Source organism: Myotis yumanensis, unplaced genomic scaffold, assembly GCF_028538775.1.
Source record: "Myotis yumanensis isolate MYYU_CA2020_CCGP unplaced genomic scaffold, mMyoYum1.0.hap1 SCAF_6, whole genome shotgun sequence".
In the NCBI taxonomy this organism is placed as follows: Eukaryota; Metazoa; Chordata; class Mammalia; order Chiroptera; family Vespertilionidae; genus Myotis; species Myotis yumanensis.
Genome location: NW_027223757.1, coordinates 35,572,337 through 35,588,069, shown reverse-complemented (window position 1 = coordinate 35,588,069; position 15,733 = coordinate 35,572,337). Strand labels below are relative to the sequence as shown.

Below are 15,733 nucleotides of genomic sequence, written 5' to 3'. Positions count from 1 at the left end.
CCTGAATCCTGAATGCTGGGCCAAATAACTCCAGGGACCATTAAGAACCATCTCTATCTTTACAGGGCAGATCAGTCTAGTGCAGTGGTTCTCAACCTTCTGGCCCTTTAAATACAGTTCCTCATGTTGTGACCCAACCATAAAATTATTTTCATTGCTACTTCATAACTGTAATGTTGCTACTGTTATGAATCGTAATGTAAATATCTGATATGCAGGATGGTCTTAGGCGACCCCTGTGAAAGGGTCGTTCGACCGCCAAAGGGGTCACAGCCCACAGGTTGAGAACCGCTGGTCTAGGACAGTGGTCGGCAAACTCATTAGTCAACAGAGCCAAATATCAACAGTACAACGACTGAAATTTCTTTTGAGAGCCAAATTTTTTAAACTTAAACTATATAGGTAGGTACATTGTTATTAACTTAATTAGGGTACTCCTAAACTGGCCTTTGTTAAAAACGTCCTCAATCTGATTGAGGTACGTTCCCTTCCAACTATCCCATCCACACTGGTCTTGTATACTTGTTTCATCTATCTCCTTTCTGAAAACCGACTTCTGCACATGGGCCCGAAGTTTCAATTACACTGTACGTGCACGCCCGCACATGGTATTTTGTGGAAGAGCCACACTCAAGGGGCCAAAGAGCCGCATGTGGCTCACGAGCCGCGGTTTGCCGACCACTGGTCTAGGAGGTTCTGAAAGCAAACCGGGAGGAGGAGAGGGATTGCTTTGAGATGGTGGGATACACTTCAATCAGAATTACTCAGGCATTTCCAACTGGGTCAGCTGGATTCCCCTCAGGCCCTGTTCTGCCCTCCTGGGAAGGACATCTATCCAAGATGACACTTTATCTTAATGTTCACTGCCCATCAGCTAAAAGCACTTCACTAAAGCATTAAAAGAAAAAAGGCTTAAAATGAATAAAATGGCAAAATGTTATATAACAGATTGTTTACTCTCCTTTTCAAGCAATCAGCCCTCATCAGAGTGACCCCCACTCAACCTTTTGGGAAGACAAAATGGCCACATGTTCTGGCTCACTATTCAAGGTGAGATGAATTACTATTAATTTCGGATTGAAAAATTCTGTTTCATAATTTTGCAACAGCCATTGCAGGGTAGCTGGAGGCCCCTGGGGTATACTCTACTGACTCAGCAGAATACACTTTCCAATTATCTTTATATCTTTGTAACTACCATGAGATCAGAGATGTGAATTTTTTAAGATAATAACAGAGTTCTGGTGGGAGCGGGGCGGGGGGCAGGGAGTAACACCCTCTGAGAATCACGTCCCAAGAGCTTTACAATCTTATGTAGTCCTCGAGAAATGGGCCTCTTGGTCCAAGCAGAATTTGATCTCATGCCCACTGTCTACCATACCCTGTTTCATTCAAGGCTTTGAGCACTGATTTCACTTTCCCCTTGGGAGATTGGAATGCTGTTGTTTTTACAGACTGTGGTCACTGACAGGGATGGACTACATATTTTATGGGCTTATAACAAGGGCTCTGCTAAAGGCATTTATTTTAGCACTAGAGGCCCGATGCATGAAATTCGTGCAAGGGGCTTGGCCCTTGCAGCCCCGGCTGCCTTGGCCCTCGCGGCCCCGCCTCCCACCCACTGGTTGTTCCGAAAGGTTGTTCCGGAAGATCATTCTAGAAGGTTGTCCTGGAAAGTTGTTCTGCGTCCAGTCTAATTAGCACGTTAGCTCTTTATTATATAGGATAGGAATTATTGATAACTGTTTTTTGGCAGGAAAAACAGTGTCCAGTATTTAGATACTTACATTTCATATCTTGAGTTACACTTTCATAGTAAACAAGAATTTTTTTCTTAATAGATGATAATGAGGAACTCTATGGCAAATTATCAAATTATCAGACACTGGGCTTCCCTCCTGGATGACAGGGAACCATCTCTACTCTTCCAAATCTTGCATAGTGAGTCAGGAGGAGTCTGGTCACTCCCAATAATTAATGAGTTAACAAGGAGTTGAAAGAGCAGTTATTACCTATTTCAGATTAATTTTATCTCATTATATTGTAATTTTTAGGAGAATTCTTATTTTAAATCTTAGGTATTTCACTCATTCGCTCACTCATCCCCCAGTTAACAATAAATCATGGCACAAAAGGTAGGGGTCCAGTGTCCTTTAACTAGTTATCTGTTCAGAAGGCTATCTGGGCTTGGGGTAGTATAAATTATATTCTGTGTTTAGTGAACTACAAAAGATCAGTCATTGCAAGGGCCTTAGAACTGTCCTCTGTACCTCGAAGTCAGTAGGTAGAGGGGTGGGGCCCAGGAACCTGCATTTTCACAACCTCCCCAGATAATCTTGAAGCACTCCTAAATTTGGGAACCAGACTGGTATAGAACACATTGCTATTATAGCTGAAGTCAGAAGTCAGTCCTTCAGGAACCAGTCAGCTTTGCTGTGTTGCAAAGAAACCTGCACCTTTTATCAGTCAAGGTACCAGCAGGAAACAGGGCACGCCAATTACGATAACTTGAAGGGAATTTTAAAAAGGGGTTATTTACAAAGAGGTGGGCAGGGCACAGAAAAGCCGCAAGGCTTACTGCAGTCCTCTGGGCTAGTAATAAGGGGGATTTGAGTAAGGCAGGTTCTCCCTGCCCCAAGGCCTGACAGAGAAAGGTGAGGGATGGATACCTGACCCTGGTACAGAGTGCTGTTGGGTATCACTGCCTGACAGGAGCGTGAGCATCACATAAGGGCCACGGCCAGTCTGAGAGACCCTGCAGGGAATAGTATCCTAACCTCACGCTCTCTCCCTCCAATCTGTGGGCACTCCCTTCGCTGAGAGGCAGAGCACAGAAGTCAGGTTTCTGGGATCAGAGCAAAGCAAAGAAGGGTGAAGAGTATTTGGAGCCAGAGGACCAAAGGGAAGATGCCTGATGCAGTATCTCTAAAGAAACTATACCAGGGGGTGTCAAACCTTCACCTTCACCACAGACAGCAGCATTCCACATGCAAATGCTGAAGCGCCTGCCACGCCCCCCTCATGAAAGCATCTGGTGGTACAGGTAACTACAGAAAGGTTACAACTTTACCCAAGGAAGTCTTTCAAAACAAACTCACAAATGTACTTATCAAATATTTACTGAACACCGATTCCATAAAAGACACGGCATTTTACTTTAGCCTGCAGTCTTTTATGTTAAACTCAACAGGGCTACTGCTAAGTGGTCATCAGGTTTAGTGAAGCGCCCTATCACTATCTTTTTTCTAAAAGAAGCCAAAATAACTATACGACATAAAAGAAAAATATCTCAGATTTTTAAGTGGAAAAAACATTTAATTGCATGCACTCATAGCCTTACAGCAGAAATGACCCTTATTTTTTCTTTATAAAATACGTGATTTTCCAATTAGGTTTTACCTCCATATTAGCAGACAATCAAATGCATAATGTGCTGTCAGGTGGCCTGAAACAAATGGGTTGAGGGATGGATTTATTCCATCTTTCAGCTTCCACCAACTAGTGTTAGTTCCACTAAACTTAAGAAATTCTCAGGAGGCATTATGTTCGATCACCATGCTCTACTCTATGGTCACCTTCAGTGGGTGCCCAGTAACCGACTTTTAACTCTACCCCGGCTGTCTCCGAGTACACCTATTTCAAAGCAGCAGTTTCCTGGGCTCTCTGGTCGGCCGCGTTGGCTGTCCATGTGGGGCAGCGATGTGGGCCTCCACAGATGCCCCAGGTGATTTCAGACACACAAGGTAGAATTATAAAATGAGCACCTTACTCCTTTTTTAATACTTTTCAAGCCTCTCAAACACCACTCAGCTGGATGTCGAATGTCTGCAAAAGCCCTCTCTTTAACACTTGCTAACACCCTTCTTCATCAGAGAGGGGCAGCTTTGGGCCAGAGTCTATTACAGGCAAGGGCATCTATGAGAATGTGGTAACACTCTTCTTTTTACTTATATGTTGTAATGATTCTCATGTATTTATATCAAGTGATACTGGTTTATTACTTAAGGAGGTCGTATAAAGTTTCTCTTAAAAAACAAATTTGGTTTAGAACAAAAAAATCAATTTTAGGGAAATATACAAATAATATAGGTGGCACATAGATATGGTGAAAATTGTACAGGTGGTATACACATGATTAAAGTTTGGAAAGCATTGATCTAATGGTAAGTATACCTCATGAGTCAGAGAAACCTAGGTTTTAGTTCCAATTGCTTTCAAATAGGCAATAATGACTAATTTTATTGCCTTGTAAATAAAGAATTTTTCATTGAAGGTAGTAGCTCTTCTGAAAGTGGCAGCGCAAAGAGTATAAAAACAATTTAGTCAAATTGCTTTGTAATCTGAATCCTATCTTGTTCATAGAATAACAGAGATGCTTGTGATACATTATTAAAATTAAGGTCTAAAGATTCATATACAATATACTATGTAGGATGAGAACCTGGGAGAATATAAATAATGAAGTGAGAGGAAGATAAGCTAAATGCTGTACTTTCATCAGGTCTAACGAGGGGGCGGTTGGCAGTCACGGAGATGTGGAGAGAAAAACCTTTACAGGAGCCCTTTTTTGAGAGTGATCCAGGGCCGTCCAGGCAGAATAAATTACAAAGGCAATCTGTCATGGTACATGAACCCTTTTGATGTCAGTCTAGTAAAAATACTGCATATTCTGTGGTACTGATCTGGGAAAACACTGTCAACAGTCGCCTCCTACATGAACTGTAAATCTCTTAGACATTTTAGTTCAGCCCTCTTTCATCTCAAGTCACCCCAAATTCTATCCTCTTGAAAAATTTACACTTATGTTCACGTTCCATTCAAGTCAAGGCCCCAGGAAACATGAAATCAACCAAGGTATGGTGTGTTTTCTTCTTACAAGTATGCGAGTGAGGAAGCTGAGTGCTTGGGTGCGCTCACTTGCACCCACTTCCACGCACAATTGCATGTCCCTGCTCCCTATAGCCCCACCCCCCTAACTCACCCAGTGGGCAGAGCTGGGAACTAATGCTGCCCAGCCCATTCCAGAAAGACATGTTTGAAACAAAGCCTTCTGTGCTTCTGAGCCCTTACTTACGCTTGTGTTTTGCTAAATGCCACATATCAGCAGACCTCTTTCCTATGGGCCCTTTCCTATGCACTGTCTGCTGTTTACTTGTTTTAAAAATATTCCCACAATGTATCTGTTGTTCTCCATTCACTATATAATTATATGATATACTGGCAAGCAACTGCTCCTCAATGAATAAAAGTGTGTTTACAAAAGAATAATCGGAGTTGCCTGGCACAGGGAGCAGACCTTGCCCAGCACCAGCTGATGTATGCGGCAAACATAGAGTCGTCAGCCTTCTGCCTTTGCTAGATGGGCAAGCAGTCAGCATTTGCTAATTCTCATTTTAGCCATATAAGGTAGAGGCATGCTATTTTATACTGTATGTGAAATATTTTTACTTAGTTGCTAGAATTACAGGAAGTAAACAGACTAATTTTACTCAAGTCCTAAAGTTTATATTCAAATGGAATGGTTTTAAACATGCCATAAGAGATAGCTGATTTTAGGGGTAGAAGGTTCATACAACATTGGATTTGAACCTATAAATGTAAGTATAACAAACATTAAACAAAATGGGTCAAGATGCTTCTAAGACTCCAGTTTCACAGAGACTTATTTGAGGAGAAAGGGCAAAATATGTATTTATGTTTTAGGGTCTTTCAAAGCATATCTGTATTATACATGTTTTTGGGTGTCTGTTCCCTTTTCTTCGAAACTGTCCTGCCAACAGCTCAGCAACAAGCCATGTGACCAGAACTTATCCAGCAACATATGATTGGACAGGAGTCAACAACCGACCCAAAGGAGGGCCACCCCTATATGCTGGCTAGGAACCTACAAATTGTCTGGTTTGGCTTACAAAGAAACATTAAACCAATCATATATTCTGTGAGGAATTGGAAATTAAAAAATGGGGAGGTGATTACCAGTTAAGTTGTGGGTTGCTAAATTGGCAGCAATGCTTTTTTTTTTTTTTTAATTTGGGGGAGTAATAAGCAGAAATAGCTGGACTAGGTAGGTATCCACAAAACCTTCTACTTCCCAAAAGACATTTCTGGGTAGAACATTTCTGAATGACTGCTCTATAAATACATAATGCATATTATTCACCGGGGGAGAACATTTGAGAAAGAAATGCATGTACGTAATTCCTTGGGGAGTGGTGCAGAAAGTAGAGGCTGGTGTTTGGTCCATCTGATGCATGAAGCCTTACGGCCTGACAGCTGCTGGCTCTCCAGGCATCACAGGTGACAGCGAAAGCTATAGCCTTGAAACTAGAGCACAAAGGAAGAAACATATGTGCCAGTTCCCAGGGATCATGGCCCAAGACCTCTGCACCCCAAGCCCCAGCTTGAGGTGTGGAAGGTGCTCAAACATGCCTGTGAAGCTCTCTGGGACTGAACTTGGCCCAAGAGCAGCCTTGGGTGGAAGTCAATAGGCTTAGAGTTGAACTGGTTTTAGTGAAAAACAGAGAGCAGCTGCTCTCAGCACTGTATCTAAGCGAACAAAGGGAATTTTGAAGAACAGGCCGTGACTGACTGGGTAGGAGGGGTGGGTGCCAGGGCCTCGGAGAGGAGGCAGGGCAGATGGTGATGCTTCAGGGGAGCAAACAGAAATGCCCACAGCAGAACCCTGAGACCCTTTCACCTAAATGGATGTGTTAATGGCTCCCATGGAGCGGGCAGAAGAGGGCTTAACACAGATGCCTCCGTCTACTGTACTGGCTGTAAATAAACCATGTGCTTGTCTGCACCATCTGCTTAGTGTGCACTTTGTGGAGCTGTGAAGAGAAAAAACCATTTGGGGCCAAATGGCTGGAAATACTTTAGTTGTATACTTAGGAACCAAATATGCTTACACAGCTAAATTATTACATTTCCTTTAAAGTGGGTAATTAAATTTAAGATGCTTTTTATTGGGGGGTGGGGAGTGCTGGACAGTAGGAGGCCACACAGCTTTCCAAAGGTCAAAGAGCAGGTCACGGGCACAGAATGGGGCTGGAGACAAGTCTCCGACCACCGAAGTTATTCAATCTTCAGTTAGTCACACTTCACCAGTCTCAGCCACGAATTCTTCATCTATAAATGAGGCGTGTGTCACTCACCTTCTTCAGAGTGGTATTAACTCATGTCTAAAATATGAAGTTTTTTAGCTAAAAGATATCATGATTATACTAAATGTTTTTATGGAGCTGGTCACACCCTCTATAAAGTATTGGGTATATATTACATATGACTGTTGGCCTCATACACACATTGAGATTGCTCATTGCTCTTTTTTTTTTAGGTTCTTAAAATTATGTAAATAATGTAATTAATTCATTCATGAAACAACTATTTACTGAGCATATAGTATGCTCTAAATCCTGGAATAATTGCATTGAAGTACAATTATGTTCTAAAAGCAAAGAATATTTTGCAAGCAATTTAATGTTGAAAACACAAATTCAACTGTATTTTTTGGAAATTATTTGTGTTTTCAACATTAAACAGTTCACATTATTAAAAATTCTAGATTTGTGATTATCTAAAGTTTAGTGATTTGAAAGAGTTCAAGGAGCCTCCTCACTTAACCTGGAAGAACTTTTCCCAAAGCGTAACAGCAGCAACATTACATAGATATTATACACCCTCCCAGAGAGTCACCAATGTAAAGAAAACTCTCTAGCCCTAGCTGGTTTGGCTCAGTGGATGGAGCATCGGCCTGCGGACTGAAGGGTCCCAGGTTCAATTCTGGTCAAGGGCATGTACCTTGGTTGCGGGCACATCCCCAGTAGGGGGTGTGCAGGAGGCAGCTGATTAATGTTTCTCTCTCATGGATGTTTCTAAGTCTCTATCCCTCTCCCTTCTTTTCTGTAAGAAATCAATAAAAAATATTTTTTAAAAAAGAAAACTCTCTAAAACAGCATGAGCTAACCAAGCTGGTTTGTGAAATGCAACTTTGAAAGAATCATACTGTGTTAGTAAGTCCACTTACAAACTATGTTTCAGGATGATGAATTTTGACTCTCAGAATTTGTTTAGAAGAAAGAAGAGGTAATAAGTGTAGTGGTCAGAGATAGTGCTCTGGACTCAGACAAACCCCTACACCATAACGTAACAGCAGGTCTTGAATCAGCTATCTTACCTCTCTAGGTCTCCATTTTTCATCTACAGAATGGAGATAATACTACCTACCTCACAGAATTTCAGGAAGTGTCAATTGAAACAGTAAAGGTCTTAGTATATGGTAAGGACTCAATGAATGTTAGCTATTACAGAGATCTTCACTGTGTGGTAATGGAATTTGCATGGAAGCCAGAGTGTCATCAAAGAGGTGTTACTGGAACTGGAACATGGGTTGGGGATGGGAAGGGAGACCTGGATACTTCCAAGTTCCCACAGCAGCTCTGCCAAGCTTGCTATGTGAAAGCACAGAGGTGCCAAGACACTTGAGGGAGACGGATAGGCCTTCTTATCTGAGCTGAGGGAGAGCGTGCAAGCTGACCTGGAAGCAGCACTAGCAAACCTTCATTTCTCATCACATCCCAACATGAGCGTGCCTCAATGCCATCGTGATTTATGTTAGCGGTAAAGAGAAAGCACAATGTTGGCTCTGGAGGAGTTTAAAAACTAAGGGGAAATATGGCACTCCAACAATGTTTTTCAACCTTATTCTTATTAAAAACTTTATAAACAGGTCAAAATGGTGGGGAGAAAACAAATCCTAACTATTACGTAAGCTTTCAGAAATGAATTTGGTTTTATGAATTAAGTTTTGTTTCTAAAGACAAAACTGGGAAGGAGAATGACACAGCCACATTCCATTGTCCAGACTCTAAAGAAAAAGAAAACAAAGTAAAACTGAAACATGAAAATATTTTTTTTCACAGCAAGCTTTTGGAATTTCCAGGAAGACAAACATATAACTAGAACTATGGATTTAATGTAGGTAAATTTTGATTTTTCCCTTTAAACTAAAGGTTGAAAATAATTAAGAACCCGAAATGGAAAAAATTTCATGCAAAAATCTGTGTATACATAGTATATAAAATCTTTATGCAAAACTGAATATACATAGTATATAAAAATGTGTACTATGTGAAGAACTAAATTAAGAAAATAGAAACCCAAATTATGAATTTCACTCGGTGAAAAAATTTATTCAAAGATTAATGCTAAACAAAATAAATATTTAAAAATATCTATTTGGTTTGAGCCTTCAAAACAATTCCAACTTTTTTTATAACAAAGAAAAATGGCAATAAAATAGACAATTTTTCAACTAAAAAGAATACACTCAACTCCTAGGTGGCAGGAATATAAGCCAGGATTTGACTGCTAAATACTAGTATATGAGTGCTGAGAATATCTGAGTTCTCTACTTTCAGAAAATAGATGACATATAATTCCTGGACAATCTTAACATGCAAGGTAGGTAAATTGGTGAATTCACAGTTTTGCATGTGTGTATGTATGGGTGTGTGAGCTTTAAAAAGATTTACCGTGAGTCTTCTTTGAAGAGTTGGCCTGCCCTAACCAGAATTTGATAAACAAAGTTATTATTCAGTAACACAACTATCTCGGAATGAGACTTAGAAAATTGAGAATGACTCAGTCCACAGTCGGTCAGGGCAAGATCACCCTGCTGTTCTGGGAATGGAAGCAGTGTAGAGCTGTGCCTCCTGCAGTCCGTAAACTGTTTAAAAACCTTATCAAATAACAGAGAAAACCATCATGTTGTTTTTATTTGCATAAGAAGCAGACTTGCACACTGGATTAGGAGGAACTGAAAATTTATGGTTTTAATTGTCCAAAATGTCTTTCAATTAAACCTAATGTTCATTCTAATAAAAAATTTATTACAAATAAACATTAACACCTAACAAAATTCTCCATTAAACCAGTATAAAAAAATAAATCTGGGTAACCACTCTTTCTCGTTGATGAATAATTAAGTGCTCCCATTTGCTGAAATTCAACACGTTGTACAGTTTTAGTATGCTAAAATATGTATCTGGTGGAAAAAAATACTAGAATAAAATAGTCCCCAAACCAGAGACAATGGGTCATCTCTAAGTGGTGGAATTTCAGCAAAGAAATGATAACCTTTTCTTAGTGTTTCTGATTTTGCTAATTAGCTTCCTACAATAAATTTTGTATTTATTGAGCACATATTACATAACAGACAGTATGCAGGACGCTTTTATTTTCTCACAGAATCCTCACTGCTCCAGGAGGTAGACAGTATCATTACCTCTGCACAAGTGGAAGTGGAGGCCAAGGCAACTCATATGTGAGGGGTAGAGACTTGAACTCAGACATGTCTGTCTCATAATCATTCTATTACAACTCTGAATTTCATTTGTGGCCAGAAAAAAACACCTTAAAAATAAATTAAAATGTCCCATAGCCAGGTGAAGAGCTAAACAAAGGAGATATACCTCTAGGCATTCATGTTTAAGATTTTTGTTACATACTCCTTACATGCCTCTATGATTTCCTTTTATATTTTCAAAAGTATGGTATCTATGGTATCTATTTATTTGAAAATTAAAGGAATTTAATCAAATCTTATATGATAAAACCAACACACTAGGCTTAAAGCACTAATCATATTTACACCACTTCCCCTCAGTTATCTATAACAGACAACCCCTCATTGATTCTAACCTGACCCCGAAGAAGAAAGTAAAAAAAAAAGAGTCTTCCCTTTTGAGAGAGATAAAATTAGGTCTCAAAGAAAATGGTACTCCAGATAATACTGAAGCCTCAATTTCTTACTGGTTAAAATTCCCAACCCAAGTACACTACCAATCAAAGAAATCTAAGTTAAAATAGTCGAGCATCATTTTTCACCTATAATTTGGACAAAGATGATAACCAATGAAAAGTATTACCACAAGAGTATTGAAAAACTGGCCTCATTGAAAACTTTTACTAGAGACTGGTTATGCATTAAATATGGATCAAATTTCAAAATGTGCAAACTCACTGACCAGCCAATTCTCCTCCTAGGGACTTATTTTAAGGAGAAAATTAAGTATATAAAGATACATGTTGCAGTGTCAATTGCTCAATGTAGTATTGCTTATAATGTACTAATAAAACCAGTAATAATCTAAATATCTACTGACAAGGGAGTTTGCAGCTGTATCTCCACAATTTAGAATAGTGTCTACTACATGTAGGACTAAATATAAATATCTGGTGAATGAATGGTACAAGGAATAAATTAAAAAGATATAGGTATACAACTGAATTTTATGCTGGCATTAACATTTCTAATGTAAAGTTATTTGCAAAAACATAGAAAAGAGCTCATTATCATTTCATTAAGTGATCAAAACAGATTCACAGACTGGCCTATATAGTACAATCTCATTTGCATAAAATCGTGTGTATGTGTACCTGTGTATATACATGTGTAGGTGTTTGGAAAGATAGTATAGGTAGGATTTGGAAATTTTTCACTTTTTATATTTTTGTATTATTTGGTTTTTAAAAAATAATAGCTATATAGTTTCTATTTGGTTGAGAAGAATCCTATTCTTAAAATTTTTATCCCAGCCGAACCGGTTTGGCTCAGTGGATAGAGCGTCGGCCTGCGGACTGAAGGGTCCCAGGTTCGATTCCAGTCAAGGGCATGTACCTTAGTTGCGGGCACATCCCCACTGGGGGCGTGCAGGAGGCAGCTGATCGATCTCTCTCATCGATGTTTCTAACTCTCTATCCCTCTCCCTTCTTCTCTGTAAAAAATCAATAAAATATATATATATTAAAAAAAATAAAATAAAAAAATAAATAAATAAAATAAAATTTTTATCCCAACCACTCAAAGTATGGAGAGGATAATATTTAAGACAATTTCTTTACCGTTGATTTTTCAAATATTGCTGCGCTAGAAGTTCTCTTTTTTGTCACTTACTCCTACAACATGCCCAACACAGACTGGACACGAGGCACATCTGTTTTAAAACATTTGTAATCAATGCCTTGGTACCCATTACACTGAAGAAAGAATGTGAGTGCATGACAGTTCACTATTTTGACTTTCTCTGTACAGGACCCTTCTGAACCCAGCCTTGTTAACTTTCTGGCCGACCCTCATAGCCCAAGGGTGCTCTCCTGGGCTGTGTGCATCCAAGTGCATTCACCATCAATGGACTCCATCTGTCAGCTCCATGCACAAAGACCTCAACTTATTTGGTAAAGAAACACTGCTTTTTAAAATGCTGAGCTGAGTTTAAAAGTGGACAGCTTATATTAATAACAAATGGTTTCTGGTAATTTTCTTTTTCAATCAAGGAGAAAATACAAGCACCCCCTATAAACAAATGACAAAGTGTCTCTCTTTGGTTCGAGCAAGAGAAGCACTGTCTGGTTACAACAGTGCTGGGCTGCAATTCTGGCCAGCCTCTGAAAGCAGGAGTCAGGGCCAACAAACGTTACATCTACGCACATGTACTCTGAAGAATCAGCCAACTGTGAGAATGGCAGAGAGAGCACATATGAGCTGATGACTGACAAGCTGCCTCCTCTGGATGCCATTTATCTGAATTACAGAAATTTGCTGAAATTCATCTCATGCCATGCCAAAGCACGGGTTCATCAACTCAAAAATAAGCTACATATTTTGGTATTGTAGTATTTTTCCCAAAATAATCATGCACAGAGTGAGAGCAAGATGGAGGGCTGAAAGAAGAGCCAGAATGCTGGAATAAGACATACATCTGTTACTTTCCTCCTTGCAATTCTTAGGTTCAATCTGAATTCAGGGGGGCTCTGAGGACAGCAACAGCACCCACCCAACATGCAAAGCATTCTAAATATCTCAGGCATGACAGTGGCTGGCTTGACCCGATCAAGCTAATTATGACCTTAATGTTGCGAACCCTCTAAAAAGGTGCCATTGTTCAGGGGTGGGCAAAAGTAGACTTACAGTTGTAATACAAATAAATAATATAATAATAATAAATAGTACAAGAATAAACTCTGTGTTTCATATACTCACAACTGGAAACTTACTTTTTCCACCCCTGTATATGATGACAACCCTACTGGGGATGAGCTTTGAGTTGTGTTTTCAGTGGTGGTGACAGTTTGTAATCAATCATGTTTATTGGATGCTGTACCACTCATTTACAAGATGCATGGCCAGCCTAGGGTCTGTATTGTTCAATGCCCACGGCCTCCCGAGAAAGGAGCCCAGACCATGGCCCCGAGTACTTGATCTTTCGCCTGGCTGCGGCCACTGATGACTAGTTTTCCCTGATGTTACTGTCATGTGCCTCGTCTACCCAGAGCTGTCTGTATCTGAGCCACAGCTATTTCCTGAGGGATATAAACTCAACAAACTGCAAATAAACAGTACAAAACATGATCTCATGCTGTCATGCTCCTGTTTCTCTAAATTGTAGCATCGTGGCAGCACCATGCTTTACAAATATCATTTGATACTCATTTTTCCCCTGTCAGTTCCTTCTTTCCCTTGCTTTTACCTTTCGTCCATCAGCTCCCTCTCTTGCCTAACTCTGTCCCTCTCGGACCACCCCGCAACTCCCTACCAGGATTCTGGCTCTCAAACTCATCAGGCGACAAAAGTGTTCTTGTAAAGTTCACCACCAAGTAACCTCCCTTGTTCTCAAGAGTTTAACACTGTCAGTGTTGTCCCCAAGTCTTGGCTATGTTTGATTATCTTCTGCCCAAATTGTACCTCTCTGTTTGCTCATTTTAGTCAGAGGCACAGATATCCTCCCAGGCCCAGACACTCAGAATGAGTCTTGTCTCATCTCTCCTTCCTCATCCCCTACATCTAGGCAGGCTGCCACCACCAACCCTGGAGATTCGGTCTTCACAAAGGCTTATAGCTTATCAAGTTTTAATACAGGAAAAATAACATCCTCAAAGGGAGTCAGTAAACTATAGTACCATTTACAAATATATCAGTATGGGTCCAATCATTTTAATTAATTTCTGCTCCCTGTCAAAGTCATTCAAACTCTTATTCCAGTATTTAAAGCCTATTATCTGAATTCACTTTCAGTTTCCGACTAGATCATAGATTGTTGTTTGATGACAGTCTTCTGAATTTAAATATTCTTTCCCCTCTGAACCTTTCCTTTAAAACAGCACTTGAACCACCTTCCCCAAGACCTTACCCAGATTAAATTGAGTTTTAGCCATCCCAGCAACCCCTTGGGAAGAATTTTAATTAGTTTAACAGATACATATGCATTGCAGAGCTTTTATGCCATTCCCATTTTCCTGCTTCTTTATTTTCTAATTTGTGTTGTTTACTTATTTCTCCAACTGCATGAGTTCATGTCATGGTATGGACAGTTAGTGACCAACTGATTTCAGCTCATTACTAATGATAGGTTAGTCTCACCTCCCGCATCTTTTTTATACACAATTAAAACGTTAAAATATCATTTCCACACACTCACCCTGGGTGTCTTCTCCAGAGGGTCTGCTGAAGAAAGAGTTATTAAGAGTATTTAAAAGTCTCATTTCAACTCAGAAGCAAGAAACTCATCCAGCCCTGACAAAAACAGCTTAAGGATAAATTCCAAACACCAAGTGCTATTTTCTTCATCCCACAAACCCAGGAACATTACACAGTTGTGACACAGCTTGGGTGATATTCCACAGTGATCAGATGATAGCTGTTTTCATTGGTTTCTCCTTAAATCGGGGCTATGAGCAGCAGCATGCTCAAATTGACCTCAGCCAAGAGCTCAAATTGTATCATACAAGGCTCACTTCATAAACCTCAACTATTTTCCTACTGAAGAGATGTTGTATTAAGTCGATTCTGTTATACAACCATTATGCATTTATATTTTCTGTAGAGATAACTGTTACTTTATGAAGAATGAATTGCACACAAAATACTATCTGCCTTGGAAAAATGCCCAAACACATGTATTTAAAAAACACAAAACAAAAACAACCAGCCACCAATACTTCTCCCAACTAAAACAAGCGGTATACAGAATTCTCTTTTGCATAGTAGAGTAATCTTAATGGAGAAAGAAAAATTAATATTACTGTTAGGAAATGACCTGAGAAATAGATTAATTGCACCTTACAGTAATTAAACTAACACCATATTTACTATAGAGCTTAGGATATTTTAGCTTGGATTTAAACTATGGTGTAACTTAAGGTATAATATAAATTATAACAATATAATGGAATAGACAAAAATACCAACATTCATCCATTCACTCACTAAGTATGTACTGAGGGTGCTTTTACAGATAGCGGAATATGAAAAGACACTGTTTCTACCAGCTAAGAGTCTTATGGAAAACACACACACAACCATAGAAACAACATTGTCAAGTGCTGTACTTACTCAATGTGCTATGCTAGAAAACAACAGCATTTAAGAAGCTGGAGGATCATAAAATGGACAAGGTAAAGACCTGTTTATACTAACCAGGGTCATCTCCAGGTCAAGGTAAAGATCTGTTTATACTAACCAGGGTCATCTCTAGTATCTACAAAATGATCTTATGTATGTTAAAGAATAACAAACAAATCAGATTGTATGGAAAAGGCTTAGAAAAAGAGACTCATCCAGAGGATAACCATGATTAGTTACCTCTGGGAAGAAGAGTGGAAAGGACAATGATAATAATTAAATAAATAAATAAATAAATAAACTATCTTTTTACTTTATATACCTTTGTTATCA

General features: G+C 39.4%; 1 protein-coding gene across 5 annotated transcripts in view; it reads right to left on the bottom strand.

Moving 5' to 3' along the window:
* The window catches only part of FYN (FYN proto-oncogene, Src family tyrosine kinase), a 202,842-nt gene that overhangs the window by 131,501 nt on the left and 55,608 nt on the right, over window positions 1-15,733 (bottom strand). The window contains exon 1 of one of the 5 annotated variants that reach the window (XM_070417882.1): window positions 14,478-14,496. The exons of the other annotated variants lie outside the window; for them this stretch is intronic. The gene's annotated coding sequence lies outside the window, so the exon portion shown is untranslated. Of the gene's footprint in view, window positions 1-14,477; window positions 14,497-15,733 lie in introns of those variants that run through there. 5 annotated transcript variants of the gene reach the window in all.